The sequence below is a fragment of the Quercus suber genome, unplaced genomic scaffold, assembly GCF_002906115.3.
Source record: "Quercus suber isolate HL8 unplaced genomic scaffold, Cork oak 2.0 scaffold_206, whole genome shotgun sequence".
NCBI lineage: Eukaryota > Viridiplantae > Streptophyta > Magnoliopsida > Fagales > Fagaceae > Quercus > Quercus suber.
The window spans coordinates 165,824-184,442 of record NW_027069664.1 but is presented as its reverse complement, the minus strand read 5'-3'; the positions used below and the strand labels follow the sequence as shown (position 1 = coordinate 184,442).

The 18,619-nt window shown below is 36.4% G+C and overlaps 1 pseudogene; it reads right to left on the bottom strand.

The window, feature by feature from the left end:
* Nucleotides 1-13,658: 13,658 nt before the first annotated feature.
* Nucleotides 13,659-15,401, bottom strand: LOC112003688 (AAA-ATPase ASD, mitochondrial-like; annotated as a pseudogene).
* Nucleotides 15,402-18,619: the final 3,218 nt, after the last annotated feature.

Sequence of the window (18,619 nt, the reverse complement as noted above, 5' to 3'; positions counted from 1 at the left end):
TTTACAAATTTCCAATCAGTTCTGTCAAAGGAATAGTATCAATGTCCTTTGATTCTTCTATGATAGTGATCTTAGCATGAAATCTCTCTAGAAGAGATCTAAGAATGTTTATGAAAATCTTGGGCTTTGGAATCTGTTCTCCAAAATTAAATGTTCAATACACTATGTCCTTGAACTTGGCATAGAATTCATCGAATGGTTCATCATCATCCATACTTATTTCATTAAAACTGGTAGTAAGCCTTAGGAGTTTGGAGGTTGTAACAGTTTTTGTGCCCTCGTAGGTATTCTAAAGAATAGTCCATGCTTCCTTTATACTATTAGTGGAGGAGATCTTCTTGAATTTCTCATTGATCAAAGTGTTAAACAAGGAATTTAGTTCTCTACTATTAAAATTTGCAGCTTTGATCTTAATATCATCTCACAATGCTAGTGGATCATTAGGTTTAGTCCAATCCTCTTCAACTGCTAACCAGACTTTCTCATCTAAAGACTGCAAAAAGGCTCTAATGCATACTTTCTAGTATTCATAGTTAGTACTATCAAACAAGGGAGGAAGAATCAAGGATTGCCCATGATCTAAAGCAACAGGGTTCATTAGCTCACAAAGCAAAGATTAAAACCTAATCAAAGTGTGCCCACTTTGATACTACTTGTTGGGTTAAGATAGCTTGATCTCAGTTAATTAATTCAATTACTCAAGTTGATTAATTAGGTTAAATTGCATGAAAATCATGGAGGCAATAAGAAATCACCAAAAATACTAAATGCAACGGAAAATAAATTTGATACAGTGATTTGTTGACAAATGGGGAAAACCTCTCGCATGACAAAATCCCCATCGGGTGATTTTAAGGTCACTACTTCTAAGAATTCACTAATAAAAAATCAAGTAGTTACAAGTATAAGGAATCTTGCCACTACCTTGGTCTATCTCAAAATACCAACCTATAGTTAAACTCTTACTCCAATACCCAATTAGACTTGAACTTGTAGTAGCCTTCTTTCCCTTGATGCACAAATCTCCAATATGTGACTAAACCTTTTGCACGGATCCCAGTACGTGACTAACTTCAGCAAGTTGAATGGATTTTGTTGGCTACAAAGTTCTTCACTTCATCAACAATGAATATTAAGAAACACTTGGTTACATAAAAAAAAAAAAAAAAAAAAAAAAAACCCTATGGCATACAAATGTGGTAGCTTCTCACAGAGAAAAATAAACTCTTGATCTCTATATCCATGTGTAACGTATCTTAAAATAAGCCTAATATATGTCTAGGGTTGTAAGAAAAGAAACCCTAAACAAATACATAAGCTTGGGCTGAATTTCAGATTTGAAATTCATAATTCTCGATAGATTAAGCTTCTATCGAGCCATCTTTCGAGCTTCTCATTTAGTCTCGATAGCAGTATCTGTCGAGTTATCTGTCGAGACTTAATGAAATAGTTTTTCTTCACTTGTTTCTTGAATCAATCTTTATGTCTTTAATACGAATACTTAATATGTTTGAACAACATGTTTCTTGATGTATTAAAACCAATTCAGATCTACTCAATTAAAATGCATTTTGTCAAATGATTAACCAATTACATAAAATATGACCTAACACTTAGGAATGCGATTGGTAGTTCTAGGGTTCTTAATCTATCTAAGAGCATTGTAGCCGTAAAGGAAATTCATATTTCAGTTTAAAAAATTTTCAAAGACTTTTCTCCCTTATTTTCAAGTAGATTTTGGAGCTTTAATTGTGAATTCAAGGATTATTTTGTTATTATTTTGTTAAGACAGAAATGTTTTGTTTCGTGTGGCATTTTGCTTGCGTCAATCTAGTTATCTCTATTCTAAACATCACCCTTCTCCTCAATGGAAGTAAGAGCTTATCTTTTATTCCTTCCAGGGGCATTAATAACCCCCTCTCCCCAGCTAAAGTCCCAATGCTATTGAAGTGTTTTAATATGGCCTCTTACACTAAGTCCTTATTAAATATAATTTTTCACGTTTTTTATTTACAGAAATATGATATGAGACAATATTATTGAAGGATGTAAATAGGAATCTTGTTCCAAGTCTTTGAATTGATTAAAAAAATTCAAATTTTAAATTTAATCTCATTGCTAATTTGCTAATACAGGAAGCTTATTATAATCTATCAGAAAATGAAACCGTTGACCAGTTTGAACTTAATTACATACCAAATGTCAGTGATCATTAACCAATGGAATGCTAGAAACAAACGCTTCTTCGAGATCCCCAACTGGTGTAGGCTCATCGGTAGATTGCCCTTGCACCGGCATGCCAATTGCCAAGATATATAGGTGATCTCCTTTGAGCACCAACCTTAATATTGCTGCTTGAATAAGCTAGGGTCATTAGTGTTAATTCCTATGTATGTTGTTAGGACATATGTGGAACATGTTAAGAATATATGTCATATAGAATTGGCTAATCCTTTGACAAAACACATTTTTCTTATAATTGGATAGATCTAGGATGTGTTTAATACTTCAAAGAATAAGAGTTCAAGTCCAAGTATTGAAGCCATGTAAATCTGTTCAAGAATCCAGTGAAGAAGTGCTATTCATTAAAGTTCGACAGATAGCTCGATAGATGTATCTATTGAGATTTAATATTTGAAACTCAACAGATAGCTTGATAGTTGTATCTATCGAGAATTACGAAATTTAGATTTTCAGATCTGTTTTTCACGCATATCCAAGCTATTTGCGTAGGGTTTTTTTTTTACAACCTTAGATAATAGGCCAAAAACATATTGACCTCTTGTGATGAATTAATTAAATAATTAATCAAGTTTATTAATTAATCAAATTAACATGCAAAGCACGTGATAGCATAAACAAATCACCAATTAAATTAAGTATGCAGCGGAAAATAAATTGACACGGTGATTTGTTTACGAATGGGGAAAATCTTCGAGACAAAAACTCCACCGGGTGATTTTAAGGTCACCACTCCTGAGAATTCACTATTATCACAACAAGCGGTCATAAGTAAAGGAATCATAGTACTTTATACCAATCTACAGTTGAACCATATCTCAATACCCAATTGGACTTGTTCTGTAGTGACAATCTCTCATTTTCAACGCATGACTCTCAATACATGACTAACCAATTGCGCGGATTCCAGTATGCAACTTAATCACCAACTTGAGAAGGATGTTTGCTGCAAAGTTCTTCAGTTCATCTAGATGATGAAGATTATGAAGTTGTTTGGTCATAAAACCTTACGGTATACAAACATAGCAGCTTCTTGAAGAGAAAGATGGAACTAGGGCAAATTTTGATTTCGGTCATAATTTGTATGAACAAGACTTTGCTTCACACTTGTGCAACCCTCGACGGCCCTTAAAATAATCCTTATATATGTTTAGGGTTATGAGAAATGAAAGCCCAAACATATATTCACAGATTGGATGAAAAACGGTTTTGGAAAACTGAACTTCATTAACCTTGATAGTTACCCTATCTGTTGAGCAGTTGTTGAGTTTCGGGCTAAAACAGCTCTCTTTAAGTCTCGATAAATGCTAACTGTCGAGCTTTAATAAACAACACTTTCTGACTTGATTCTTGGACAGACTTGCATGGCTTTAACACTTGAATTTGAAATAAGGTTTCTTGAAGCATTAAACACATCCTAGATCTACCCAATCACAAGTAAAGTGTGTTTTGTCAAAGGATTAGCCAATTACATAAAATAATAACATATGTTCCTAACATGAATCACATATGTCCTAAAATTAGACATATATAAGGATTATTTTAAGGGCGGTAAAAGGTGATGCAACTTGATGCAAAGTAATTATTCACTCAAATTATGACCAAAGACAATTTGCTCTAGTTCATCTTTTTCTAGAAGAAACTACTGCGTTTGTGCGCCAAGGATTTTGTAACCAATGAGCTTTTGGATCTTCATCATGTGGATGAATTGAATAACTTTGTAACCAACATCTTTCTCAAGTTGATGTGTTAGTCACGTACTTGGATCTGTGCATTAATTGGTTAGTCACATATTGGGAGACCTGTATTGAAAGGAGAGATTGTTACTACATTACAAGTCCAATTGTGTATTGGAGTAAGGGTTCAATTGTAGATTGGTATAAGGTACTGAGATTCTTTTATTTGTAACCGCTCGTTTTGATAATAGTGGATTTTCGGAAGTGGTGATCTTAAATTCACCCGGTGGGATTTTGCTTCGGTGGTTTTTTCCATTCGTAAACAAATCACCCATGTCAAATTTAATTTCCGCTGTATTTAATTATTTGGTGATTTAGTTATGCTACCACGCGTATTGCATGTTAAATTGACTTAATTAATTCACTTGGCTAATTAATTAGTTAATTTATCTAAGAGGTCAATACATTCTTAGCCTATCATACGTGATTGATTGTGTATGCGTGGAATCCTGAGGTGTCATGCAATCATATGTGGATTTTCCCTGGTTACTCTTTTGTAATAACTAAAAATCCACTGCATGTACGTTCATGAGTTTACAAACTTACAACTTTCAAACAGTTTTTCCTATGTGCTCTGCGCATGTCGGTGCAAATCAATAGAACGGCACAATAAAGATTATAAATGGGCTGAATCTAGGAATCTGTTTTTGTCGTAGTTCGATCAATNTTTATTATTTTGTTTAGACAGAAATGTTTTGTTTCGTGTGGCATTTTGCTTGCGTCAATCTAGTTATCTCTATTCTAAACATCACCCTTCTCCTCAATGGAAGTAAGAGCTTATCTTTTATTCCTTCCAGGGGCATTAATAACCCCCTCTCCCCAGCTAAAGTCCCAATGCTATTGAAGTGTTTTAATATGGCCTCTTACACTAAGTCCTTATTAAATATAATTTTTCACGTTTTTTATTTACAGAAATATGATATGAGACAATATTATTGAAGGATGTAAATAGGAATCTTGTTCCAAGTCTTTGAATTGATTAAAAAAATTCAAATTTTAAATTTAATCTCATTGCTAATTTGCTAATACAGGAAGCTTATTATAATCTATCAGAAAATGAAACCGTTGACCAGTTTGAACTTAATTACATACCAAATGTCAGTGATCATTAACCAATGGAATGCTAGAAACAAACGCTTCTTCGAGATCCCCAACTGGTGTAGGCTCATCGGTAGATTGCCCTTGCACCGGCATGCCAATTGCCAAGATATATAGGTGATCTCCTTTGAGCACCAACCTTAATATTGCTGCTTGAATAAGCTAGGGTCATTAGTGTTAATTCCTATGTATGTTGTTAGGACATATGTGGAACATGTTAAGAATATATGTCATATAGAATTGGCTAATCCTTTGACAAAACACATTTTTCTTATAATTGGATAGATCTAGGATGTGTTTAATACTTCAAAGAATAAGAGTTCAAGTCCAAGTATTGAAGCCATGTAAATCTGTTCAAGAATCCAGTGAAGAAGTGCTATTCATTAAAGTTCGACAGATAGCTCGATAGATGTATCTATTGAGATTTAATATTTGAAACTCAACAGATAGCTTGATAGTTGTATCTATCGAGAATTACGAAATTTAGATTTTCAGATCTGTTTTTCACGCATATCCAAGCTATTTGCGTAGGGTTTTTTTTTTACAACCTTAGATAATAGGCCAAAAACATATTGACCTCTTGTGATGAATTAATTAAATAATTAATCAAGTTTATTAATTAATCAAATTAACATGCAAAGCACGTGATAGCATAAACAAATCACCAATTAAATTAAGTATGCAGCGGAAAATAAATTGACACGGTGATTTGTTTACGAATGGGGAAAATCTTCGAGACAAAAACTCCACCGGGTGATTTTAAGGTCACCACTCCTGAGAATTCACTATTATCACAACAAGCGGTCATAAGTAAAGGAATCATAGTACTTTATACCAATCTACAGTTGAACCATATCTCAATACCCAATTGGACTTGTTCTGTAGTGACAATCTCTCATTTTCAACGCATGACTCTCAATACATGACTAACCAATTGCGCGGATTCCAGTATGCAACTTAATCACCAACTTGAGAAGGATGTTTGCTGCAAAGTTCTTCAGTTCATCTAGATGATGAAGATTATGAAGTTGTTTGGTCATAAAACCTTACGGTATACAAACATAGCAGCTTCTTGAAGAGAAAGATGGAACTAGGGCAAATTTTGATTTCGGTCATAATTTGTATGAACAAGACTTTGCTTCACACTTGTGCAACCCTCGACGGCCCTTAAAATAATCCTTATATATGTTTAGGGTTATGAGAAATGAAAGCCCAAACATATATTCACAGATTGGATGAAAAACGGTTTTGGAAAACTGAACTTCATTAACCTTGATAGTTACCCTATCTGTTGAGCAGTTGTTGAGTTTCGGGCTAAAACAGCTCTCTTTAAGTCTCGATAAATGCTAACTGTCGAGCTTTAATAAACAACACTTTCTGACTTGATTCTTGGACAGACTTGCATGGCTTTAACACTTGAATTTGAAATAAGGTTTCTTGAAGCATTAAACACATCCTAGATCTACCCAATCACAAGTAAAGTGTGTTTTGTCAAAGGATTAGCCAATTACATAAAATAATAACATATGTTCCTAACATGAATCACATATGTCCTAAAATTAGACATATATAAGGATTATTTTAAGGGCGGTAAAAGGTGATGCAACTTGATGCAAAGTAATTATTCACTCAAATTATGACCAAAGACAATTTGCTCTAGTTCATCTTTTTCTAGAAGAAACTACTGCGTTTGTGCGCCAAGGATTTTGTAACCAATGAGCTTTTGGATCTTCATCATGTGGATGAATTGAATAACTTTGTAACCAACATCTTTCTCAAGTTGATGTGTTAGTCACGTACTTGGATCTGTGCATTAATTGGTTAGTCACATATTGGGAGACCTGTATTGAAAGGAGAGATTGTTACTACATTACAAGTCCAATTGTGTATTGGAGTAAGGGTTCAATTGTAGATTGGTATAAGGTACTGAGATTCTTTTATTTGTAACCGCTCGTTTTGATAATAGTGGATTTTCGGAAGTGGTGATCTTAAATTCACCCGGTGGGATTTTGCTTCGGTGGTTTTTTCCATTCGTAAACAAATCACCCATGTCAAATTTAATTTCCGCTGTATTTAATTATTTGGTGATTTAGTTATGCTACCACGCGTATTGCATGTTAAATTGACTTAATTAATTCACTTGGCTAATTAATTAGTTAATTTATCTAAGAGGTCAATACATTCTTAGCCTATCATACGTGATTGATTGTGTATGCGTGGAATCCTGAGGTGTCATGCAATCATATGTGGATTTTCCCTGGTTACTCTTTTGTAATAACTAAAAATCCACTGCATGTACGTTCATGAGTTTACAAACTTACAACTTTCAAACAGTTTTTCCTATGTGCTCTGCGCATGTCGGTGCAAATCAATAGAACGGCACAATAAAGATTATAAATGGGCTGAATCTAGGAATCTGTTTTTGTCGTAGTTCGATCAATCCAACTTAAGCTTGATCTATCGAAAAGTTGCTTGTTCGATCGATAGAACAGATATCGAAATGCTGTACCTTGCAGTGGCATGTAGATCCTAGGCAGATGTCTTGACAATACAAAATGCTTCTAAAACTTCATATATACAAAGACTTATTTTGCTCATGGTTTGCCAATAACCTAATGCCAAGACTCAACAAAAAGGAAAGTATGTCATTTCAATGTTCTGTTACAATTTTTTCTGGAACACTCATCTCAAGGCTAAATATTTTCACACTCATTTACATCTATTATTTTATACATATATTCAGAATTAATGTAAAAATTTTCACAATTTAAAAATTAGGAAAAAAATGTTCACATTTGAAATATAAAAGGATTGTAACAAAGTGGATGTAGAATAATGGACTCAGAAAGGAATATGGTGATAGTCGTTTTGCTCTTGAAATAAAAGGACCAAAAATAGCTAACCATGTTAATTAAGAAGCAAGAGCACAACACAGAGTGGTTCTTATTAAATAAACTGTACGTGAAACATATTTTGCTTTCACTAAAGCCTAGGATCCCACCCATGTCTGACCACCACAGTACTATTACACAAACACCCACATAAAGGAGATCGGACTAGATCGGACTATATCGACCCTTCTCTCACCGTCCTAAAGCATTTATATAGCATAAGATGGATTTTAATTAAGATAAAAACTTTTATGCACACTTTCTTATACACACTTTCTTATACACACAATTATACCTTCAACTCCCGATTTTAATTATTCATAATGCCTATACCAACTATACCTATACACTTCACTCTTTTTATCCTAGTTTCTTCAGACGATGACACCATTTTCGTTCTACATTTTAGCTAATGCCTTGTCATCTTTCACAACTTCAACACCATTCTCTTTCACTTCTTTAGACAGAGACTCATTATCTTTCACGTCTTCTTTTTTTTTTTTTTTTTTTATGAACTATCTTTCACGTCTTCTTGAGTACCTTCTTGCTTCTCTTTCTCTTCTTTCTCCGCCTTTAACCGAACATCTTCCTTAGCTTTCTTTCTAGCTTCCTCCTTGGCCCTCTCAAGAGCTTCAATCAAATTCTTCAAACATGTCTCTGTCAGGGACCAAGAATCAGGGGATGGGATTGATTGATGCTTACCATCAATAATTAAATTAATGTTATTTCAATCAATGTTATTTCCTTTCAATAAATTGGTGCTAGAGTTATGCGATTGTAATTTTCCTTTCCGTAAGAATGGGTTATTGCCTATTCCATCCAAAAGCTGTTCGGCTATTTATTAGCTTGAGGCCAATAATGAAGATTATCTGATAAGTATTATTTTCAACCTTGTGTTGATTGGGAGTTGTGGTTTTTCTCGAATTAAACCAACTAAGGAGGCCTAGGATCCCTCGAAGTATCCTACAATATTACCAACATAGGTAGAGCACGCAAGGACGATCCTTGTTCTCTACCCATTCACAAACCCACTACAAGGTCGCAAACTCTGGCACGTAACAACTTGGTATCAGAGCCAGGCATGTCCGACCACCGTCTCGAGCATGTGGAGAATGAGCTTGGCTCATTGGCTGCGGGCCAAAAGGAACTACAACAAGCTATGAAAGCTAGTGAAGAACGTCTCTTGAAACATATGGAGAGCATGTTTGCTCGTTTTTCTACTCGTGGTGGAGGACATGATGATGATGCCGAGTCTTCTCGCGGGCCCCGTCGTAGCCTTTCGGGAGGAGGCTCTCTCGCACCCAAAATCACTAAGTTGGACTTTCCACGCTATAATGGCATGGATGATCCAACCGGGTGGATTTGTCGAGTGGAGCAATTTTTCGAGTTCCAAGGCACGGAAGAGGCGGAAAAACTCCCCATGGCCAGTTATCACTTGGATGGCAATGTCCAATTGTGGTATCAACGTTTCAAAAATCGGCGAGAAGGCGTCAATTGGGAAGTTTTCAAGTACGAGTTGCATTTACGATATGGGCCTTCAAGATACCAAAATTTTTTTGGGGATCTCACCAAGCTTAAACAAACAGGAAGCATCCGCGATTACCAAATGGACTTTGATCGTTTGTTACATCGAGCTGGCCATTTGTCTGAAGAACAACAAGTCGGGTGCTTTGTGAGCGGGTTAAAGGACGCAATACGAGTTGATGTGCAAGCATGTAATCCAATTTCATTGTCCGCCGCTATCGGTCTGGCACGACTTTATGAGTCTCGTATGTATGACCAACGGAAGGGAGGGTACGTGGAACCTCAGAAGGCTCCATCCACTATGGGACATCCACCCTTACCCTCAGCATCTCTTACTCGAGCTCGTAACCCCACCATCAAGAGGTTGAGTCCGACTGAGTTGCAAGAAAGGAGGATGCGCGGATTATGCTTCAATTGTGACGAAAAATTTTCCCCGGGCCATCGTTGCAAGAAGTTATTTTTAATAGAAGGAATTTTTCCTTCTATTGAAGAGCCGTTGGATGAGACTACCATAGAGGAGGAAGCGGAAGAAGAGATTCCCGAAATTAGTTTTCATGCTATTTCAGGAAATGCAGCACCTCAGACCATGCGTTTTTTTGGAAAAATTGGAGATTCTATGGTTACAATATTGGTGGATTCCGGTAGCACTCATAACTTTTTGAATTCAAAGTTAGCTACCAAAATGGGAATTTATCCTACAAAGAAAGGAGAATTTTCGGTTCAAGTGGCGGATGGAAATAAGATGGAAAGTGAAGGATTGTGTGAAAGGCTCCCTATTTTAGTGCAAAAGGTTCAATTCCACGTAGATTTTTACCTTTTACCAGTGGAGGGATGTGATGCTGTTTTTGGAACTCAATGGCTTAAAAAACTGGGTCCAATTATTTGGGAATTCAATGATCTATGGATGCGATTTTGGTGGGAGGAGAAAACAATAGAGTTACGTGGGACTAGAGGGCCTAGCAATAAAATCATGGCTGATCGTGATCTAGAGGAGCAGTTGCGGAAAGGAAAAAGAGCTTTTTTATTACAATTCAATTCCTTAAATTTGGGAGAGAAGCAAGGAGTTGCAGCAACAAATTTAAATCCAGATTTAATGGCTATTTTGAATCAACATTCGGCTATATTTCAAGAGATTCAAGGCTTGCCACCTCAACGATCTCAAGACCACAAAATTCCGTTGGAAAATGGAGCTAATCCAATCTCAGTCAAGCCTTATCGGTATCCCCATTACCAAAAAAATGAGATTGAAAAAATGATCAAGGGGCTATTGTCATCCGGTGTGGTAAGGCCTAGCACGAGTCCATACTCCTCTCCCGTGCTATTGGTTAAAAAACAAGATGGCTCTTGGAGGCTTTGTGTGGATTACCGGGCACTCAACAACGTTACCATCAAGGATAAATATCCAATACCCGTTATTGATGAATTATTGGATGAATTGCATGGTGCACGATTTTTTACAAAGCTTGATTTGAGGTCGGGGTATCATCAAATCCGTATGTACCCGGGAGATGTTGAGAAAACAGCTTTTCGCACGCACCAAGGCCACTACGAATTTTTAGTGATGCCCTTTGGTCTCACTAATGCACCGGCAACCTTCCAAAGCGTCATGAATGAGGTATTCAAGGAATTTCTTTGTAAATTCGTCTTGGTATTTTTTGACGATATTCTTATTTTTAGCAAATCTTGGGAGGATCATTTATTACATGTTGGGCGCGTGCTACATGTTTTGCAAACTAACAAGTTTTTTGTCAAGCGTGAAAAATGTCAATTTGGACAAGAAGAAGTAGGCTACTTGGGTCATGTGATTTCTCATTGTGGAGTAGCCATGGACCCAGAGAAAATTTCCTCCATGATGACATGGCCCAAACCAGCTAGCTTGAAGGGGTTGCGAGGTTTTTTGGGCCTCACCGGTTACTACCGGAAATTCATTCACCACTACGGGATGATCGCTCAACCCTTGACAAATATGCTCAAAAAAGATTCTTTTACATGGAGTTCCGCCGCCGAGCAAGCATTTGAAGAATTAAAATTGGCAATAACATCCGGACCCGTACTTGCTCTACCGAATTTTTCTCAACCATTTATTGTGGAGTGTGATGCTTCCGGCGTGGGTTTGGGTGCAGTGCTCATGCAAAGAGACCGACCAATCGCTTTTTTTAGCCAAGCTCTACATGGCAAAAATCTTGCATTATCCACATATGAGAAGGAAATGTTAGCCTTGGTTAAGGCGGTCCAAAAATGGCGTCCATATCTTTTAGGAGCTAAATTTATTGTCCGGACAGACCACAAAAGCTTGCAATTTCTGTTGGGTCAAACCATTACTACAGCTGCTCAACAAAGATGGTTGGTGAAGCTCTTGGGATTTGATTTTCAAATTCACTACAAAAAAGGCAAGGAAAATTCAGCTGCAGATGCCCTTTCCCGAAAATTTGAGATTCATGCAATATCTTCTCCTATTCCTAATTGGGTGGATCCCATAAAATCAGAAATTTCAGCTAATCCCCATTTGCAGGATTTGGTGGAGAAAATCAAGGAAGGAGAAGCATTGGGACCATGGCTATTCAAGGAAGGATTGATTTTCTTTAAGGATTGGATTTATCTCTTGGCCACATCTGAATTGATTCTTCCTATAATTAAAGAATTCCATTCCAACACGCATGAAGGGCTCCACAAATCTCTCCATAGAATCAAATCAGTTTTTTATTGGAAAGGCATGAAGGGGCACGTACGAAAATTTATCCAAGAGTGTGATGTTTGTCAAAAAAATAAAGTGGACCAAGTCAAGCCAGCTGGTTTACTCAGCCCTCTTCCAATTCCGCGCCATGTATGGACAGATATTTCTATGGATTTTGTGGATGGCTTGCCAACATCTAGAGGTAACTCTACCATTTTTGTGGTTGTTGACCGATTATCCAAATATAGCCATTTTATTCCCATTAAACACCCTTATACGGCCACCACAATTGCCCAAACATTTTTTGACCAAATATTCAAGCTTCATGGCATGCCCGAGTCTATTGTCTGTGATCGTGACCCGGTATTCACAAGTTCTTTTTGGAAAAATTTATTCTTATTAAATGGAGTTAAATTCAATTTTAGCTCGGCTTATCACCCACAAACCGACGGTCAAACCGAAGTGGTCAACAAGACATTAGAGATGTACTTGCGGTGTTTCACGAGTTCTAAGCCCAAAGAGTGGGTGATTTGGCTTCCGTGGGTGGAATATTGTTACAATACAAGCATCCACTCTTCCACCAAAAAGACACCATTCGAAATTGTCTATGGGCGCGAACCTCCCACTTTACTTGCCTATGTTCATGGCACTTCACGTGTGGAGTCCGTTGACAAATTTCTACTTGAAAGGAATGTGGTGATTAAGGATGTCCAAGCCAATTTGAGAATTGCACAGGAGCGAATGAGGAAATATTATAATGAGAAGCGTACAGATAGGAGTTTTCAAGTGGGTGAATTTGTCTACCTAAAATTGCGCCCATATCGTCAGCTTTCATTAGCTCAAAGGAAAAATCTCAAGCTTAGTCCCAAATTTTCTGGTCCATTTAAAATCTTATCCAGGATTGGCACCGTTGCATATAAATTGGAGTTACCACCCGAATCTAAATTACATCCAGTTTTCCATGTTTCTCTCCTTAAAAAGAGGATTGGAGATCACGAGAAAATCTCTCCCACTCTACCCGAATTACCAGCAGAAGCAGCACTCCACCCATTTCCTCAAGCCATTCTGGAAACTCGCACAAAAGGTGGAGAAATTGAAGTTCTTGTTCATTGGCAAAATCTTTCTCCTGCTGAGGCCACATGGGAGAATCTGGCAGAATTGAAGACACGTTTTTTCCTTGAGGACAAGGAAATTTTTAAGGAGGGAAGAGTTGTCAGGGACCAAGAATCAGGGGATGGGATTGATTGATGCTTACCATCAATAATTAAATTAATGTTATTTCAATCAATGTTATTTCCTTTCAATAAATTGGTGCTAGAGTTATGCGATTGTAATTTTCCTTTCCGTAAGAATGGGTTATTGCCTATTCCATCCAAAAGCTGTTCGGCTATTTATTAGCTTGAGGCCAATAATGAAGATTATCTGATAAGTATTATTTTCAACCTTGTGTTGATTGGGAGTTGTGGTTTTTCTCGAATTAAACCAACTAAGGAGGCCTAGGATCCCTCGAAGTATCCTACAATATTACCAACATAGGTAGAGCACGCAAGGACGATCCTTGTTCTCTACCCATTCACAAACCCACTACAAGGTCGCAAACTCTGGCACGTAACAGTCTCAACATCTTCATTCAGAGACTTAGGCATCAAGTTCTCAGCAACATCAGCAGGAGTCATATTGGTTTCCTCAAACAAGTGGCCAATAGTCGCAAATAATTGGTGTGAATCAACATCCAAATAATTCTTGGCAAGCACCTTGAATGCTTCAAAGCAACAATAGGACAACTCTATATGTTTGTCCATGCGTCCCCTCCAAATTAGAGCTGGATCAAGCCTTTCCACAAAACTAGTGGTGAAAACAACGATCCTCTCTCCAGCACAAGCTGACCATAATCCATCTATAAAATTAAACAACCCAGAGAGAGTGACTTACTCCTTTCTTCTTCTTCTTCTTCTTTGGTCATTTTACTAATAGGATCATTGGCTTCTTCAGCCTTCGCTTTCTTTGTTTCCTTCTTTCGTTGACCCGTAAGATCAAGTGAGCATTTAATATCTTCTATCACAATGATCAACTTACCTGTGGTTCAAATCAAAAGCCTCCTCAGCTCTGTGTTGTCCTTAACTGTTGTCAATTCAAGATCATAGATATCATACTCCAAGTGGTTGGCCATGGCAGCAATCATGCTAGACTTACCAGTTCCAGGAGGACCATAAAGAAGATAGCGACGCTTCCAGGCCTTGCCAATCTTCTTATAGTATTCTTTTCCTTTGTTAAACATAGTAAGGTCATTCATTATTTCTTCCTTTTTCTTTGATTCCATGGCCAAAGTATCGAAAGTTGATGGGTGCTCAAAAGCTACATGGCTCCATTTGCGTGCTTCGTAACCTTCCCAATTCTGGCTGGGATTGTTAGTGTACAGCTTCCTTTGACGATTTCTCACCCTTATTGCCTTCCCATCTTGAAGCACATGAGGAAGGTAAGTTCCAGTGACAAATTCTCGGTGAGACTTATGGAAATTGAGCTTGTAATACCTGTTGCCCTCGGTGTTAGGGTACCATGAAATTGACTGCTTCGCTGCCACGTTTTTCTTTGAAACCCACCGGAGCTTGACCCCTTTATATTCATCTGTAACTTCTTCGTTTTCATCCATGCTCAGAACTACAGATTGAGTACTGTATTCGACAACTTCTGCTCTAAAATTTTTAGCTTTCCAGGAGGACTTGTCACTGAGATATCTTTTAATGGCAGCATAGGCTTCACTGCGCTCGAAATACTCGCCAGAAAATTCATGAAACCTGATTTGGATATTGGGGGACAAGAAATTCACCAATCTGTGAATATAAGCTAGGATAGAGTCATGAAGAGTTTGAGGGAAATATTGGTGCAACATGGCCCAAAGAAACATGATGCTCGCAATCGCTGAGCCTATTTGAGTCCATGTCTCCCCCATCATCATCATCATCTTCCTTCTGCAACCTTTTACAAATTGTTAGAGAAAAGTGTGTTTGCTGAGGAAAGAATAACACTGAGCAGCATTATATAGAAAATTGTAGAACCAACCTAAGGTCTTCTGATCAATAATATCTGAGATCGTTAAAAATTATATATTATATTTTGTGGTATTCGTCGTATAATTTTATGTTTTTTTAGTCACAAAGGCAACTGCATGTTTTCTTGTTGCTATTAGCCCTCTATCTTTGAGCTCAATTTTTTATCCAAATCTCTGACCAACCAAATTTCACATTAACAGGACACGCCGAAGAAAGATACAAAGTGTGCAATGTCGGCCCAACTGCTTGGCAACAGCAGGCTATTGTTATCAATATTCAAACGAAAGGATTTCCTTTGGGGAAAAAAAAGGGGATATTATAATGTAGAAATACTCAGGCTTGACGATGACGTAATATGGCTGATGTCATAGCATGACTTATTTTATGTCAAAAATTAAATATATACATTGTTAATCTTACTTCCTAAAATTTATCTATTAAGTGATTATATATATATATATATATTTTTTTTTTTTTTTGTGAGAGATAATTACAATATGATGCTAATCTTACAGTTTGAACTATTTCATTTTTACAATTCTAAGTACTTTAACTATGTATAAGAAAGTCTCAATTCAAATACAAAGCCATTGACAAAAGATTTTAACTTCAATCTAAAGTTTCAAATAAACATTATTGACATCTAAAATTTAAAAAATGAGAGCTTTTTGATTCGTTATTAATATCCACTAGTTAATTTCCTTGCTTATATTTCTAACAACACAACAACATGACATTTTTTTAAATGACATTGCATCATACTTTATATCAAAAAATGCATATAAGAATAATTAGACCCGAATCCAATTCAAATCCAAACCTGTGCTTTGGGTGCTATTGATTCATGAGAGAGAGAGAGATTTCATTACAAACCGGCCACCCCTTCCATCCTTCTACTCTTGTACACTGATCCCCAAGCCCACTACTAGCATATCCAAGATGTTGGATGGGGGTGATTGGGGTCCTCAAGAAGAAGTTTTATTTATTGTGAATTTATGTTTCTACATTTTTAATTTAAGTTCACTTTAGTTTTTTAATTAGAAAAATTATTTAGGGATCTCAATTAGAGAGATCAACATCTAACAACTTACTAATTTAAATAAAGAAATGCAATAGCTCGATTTTCTTGTAGTTAAATAAAGAAAAAGGCAACCATATATTCACCTAGATCAAAGGCAAAAGTTGAAAAAAAGAAAAGAACTTAAACTTATTGTGACTCACATAAAGTTGTTTTTATTTTAAAAGAGAAAGCTGAAGACCCATCCTATTAGGAGTCCATTTGTGAACAATAAATTAAAACGTTATTTGGTGAACATATACTTAAGAAAATCTGTCAATAAAACGCCTTGATGAAAGGAGTATAAAAGAGAACCAACATTAAAACTGAAGGGGCCGCTAAATTCTAGATCCTTGATATTAACTGCAAGGGTGTTGCTACATGTGTTGGAACCCTGCACCGCAGGTCCCTAGCCACACAAAGCCATGTGCATGTGGATGACAAGTCTAATTGAGGCTTTGTTAGCGTATGGGTGGTCATGTGCTGAGTAGGTTGTGTGTGCTGTGTGGATTATCTTAGCCAAACTTGGAGGTGGCAATGTGGCATTGACATGGGTTAAGCCCTCATAATTAATTATGGTGCATGGACAAAGTAGCATGCTACGCAAGTGTGTTTGGGCTGTCAGGTTGCTGAGAAAGGCTTGCAACGAGCTATAACGTTTGCGAAAGGTTGTGTTATATATGTGCTAGCAAGTTAGAATGGCAGTTTCCAAGTAGTTTATCTAGTGGCTGACTTTAGGGAACTGCTGACAGTAAGGGAAAGATTCCAAGACAATGGGCAGATCCCATATTTACATGGTTAAGTAACTGACGTGACAATTATTTGAGGGGGTAAACAACTTGTTTGAGCAAGTATGTCTAATGCAAATTGTGAGAGACTGCTAAAACTGGGGTGCTCTCAAAAAAAGAGATTTAAGTGCTTTTTCAAGATACTTCTCTTTTTGGGTAAGTAGTGTGGAGTCCCCACTTATTTTTTATACCAAAAAAAAAAAAATTAAATACAACTTTACATGACTAAAATGTCCATTATCATTAATTGAATAAAAAAAAGAGTACAAACTTGATAGATTGAGTATTATAAGACTTTGGATCCTAATTACAAACTACCAAAGATGCATGGCTTTTTGTCCTAATTACAATCTACCCACAAATAAAAGAAATATAAAGCCTAGGTCTACCTATCTAAAAGAAACTAAATTCGGAGGCTAGGTTACGGAATGAAAAGGTATTAGGCACCCATTCCACCTAGACAAAGTCTGGTCCTAAACTTTAATGACCAATATACCCTTTATGCGTGATAAGAATGATATGTTGCATACATGACAAACTTAACCCTAAACTAACTCACATAAATCTATTTTATGAATGTGTCCTCTTTTAGAAAAAAATTCAGATTTGTTTTTGGTGAATAAAAGAAAATTGATTTGATTTGTTAAAAAGAAAACTGATATGTTTTTGTACATATAAAAAAAAAATAGTTTTGTAAAGAAAAATCAGATCTGTTTTTATTAAATAAAACAAGGTTTTTTGCTTAAAAAAATATATCAAAAAGAAAATATTTTTCGTCATTAAAAATACAGCTTTAGTGACAAAATATGAATTTCGTCACTAAAAGTTAAAAAAATTATAACTTTTAGAAACGAAAAATAAATTTAATCACTATTGTGATCTGAAGAATAGGCGCCTGTGGAGGGAAACTTTGGCGCAAATTTAATTAATTTATAGCGACGAAATATTTCGTCACTGTAGGTATTGGTGTGGATTGTATTAGTGACAAAAATCCTTTCGTCGTTATAAGGAAGAATTAGCGATGAAAAATATTTGTCACTAAAAATACTAATAGTTTTGCACTTATATGTTTTTAGTGAAGAAATCACAATTCGTCACTAAAAGTATGCTACAACGACAAAATTTGAATTTCGTCGCTAAAAATCTTAACAAAATATGGTTTCTTTAGTGACGAAAATAAAATTCGTCGCTAAAAGTGTAACAAATTCTGGGTCATTTTGTGACGAAATAGAAATTCGTCACTAAAAGTGGGAAATAGCGACGAAAATAGTTCGTTGCTAAAGACCACTTTGTGACGAAATAGAAATTCGTCACTAGAAGTGGAAAATAGTGACGAAATGGTTTTGTTGCTATTTCCCACTATAAATACTCCTAAACAAAAGCAGCACCCATTCACACACTCAGCAAAAAACATTCCAACAAAAGCATTCCAACATAGGGGACGCATTCACCGTCAAAAAAGAGAGACCCAAAGAGAGACCCACTCTAGTGATGCATTCACTGTCAAAAAAGAGAGACCCACTCCGCATCAGCGACGCATTCACCGTCATCAGCGACGCA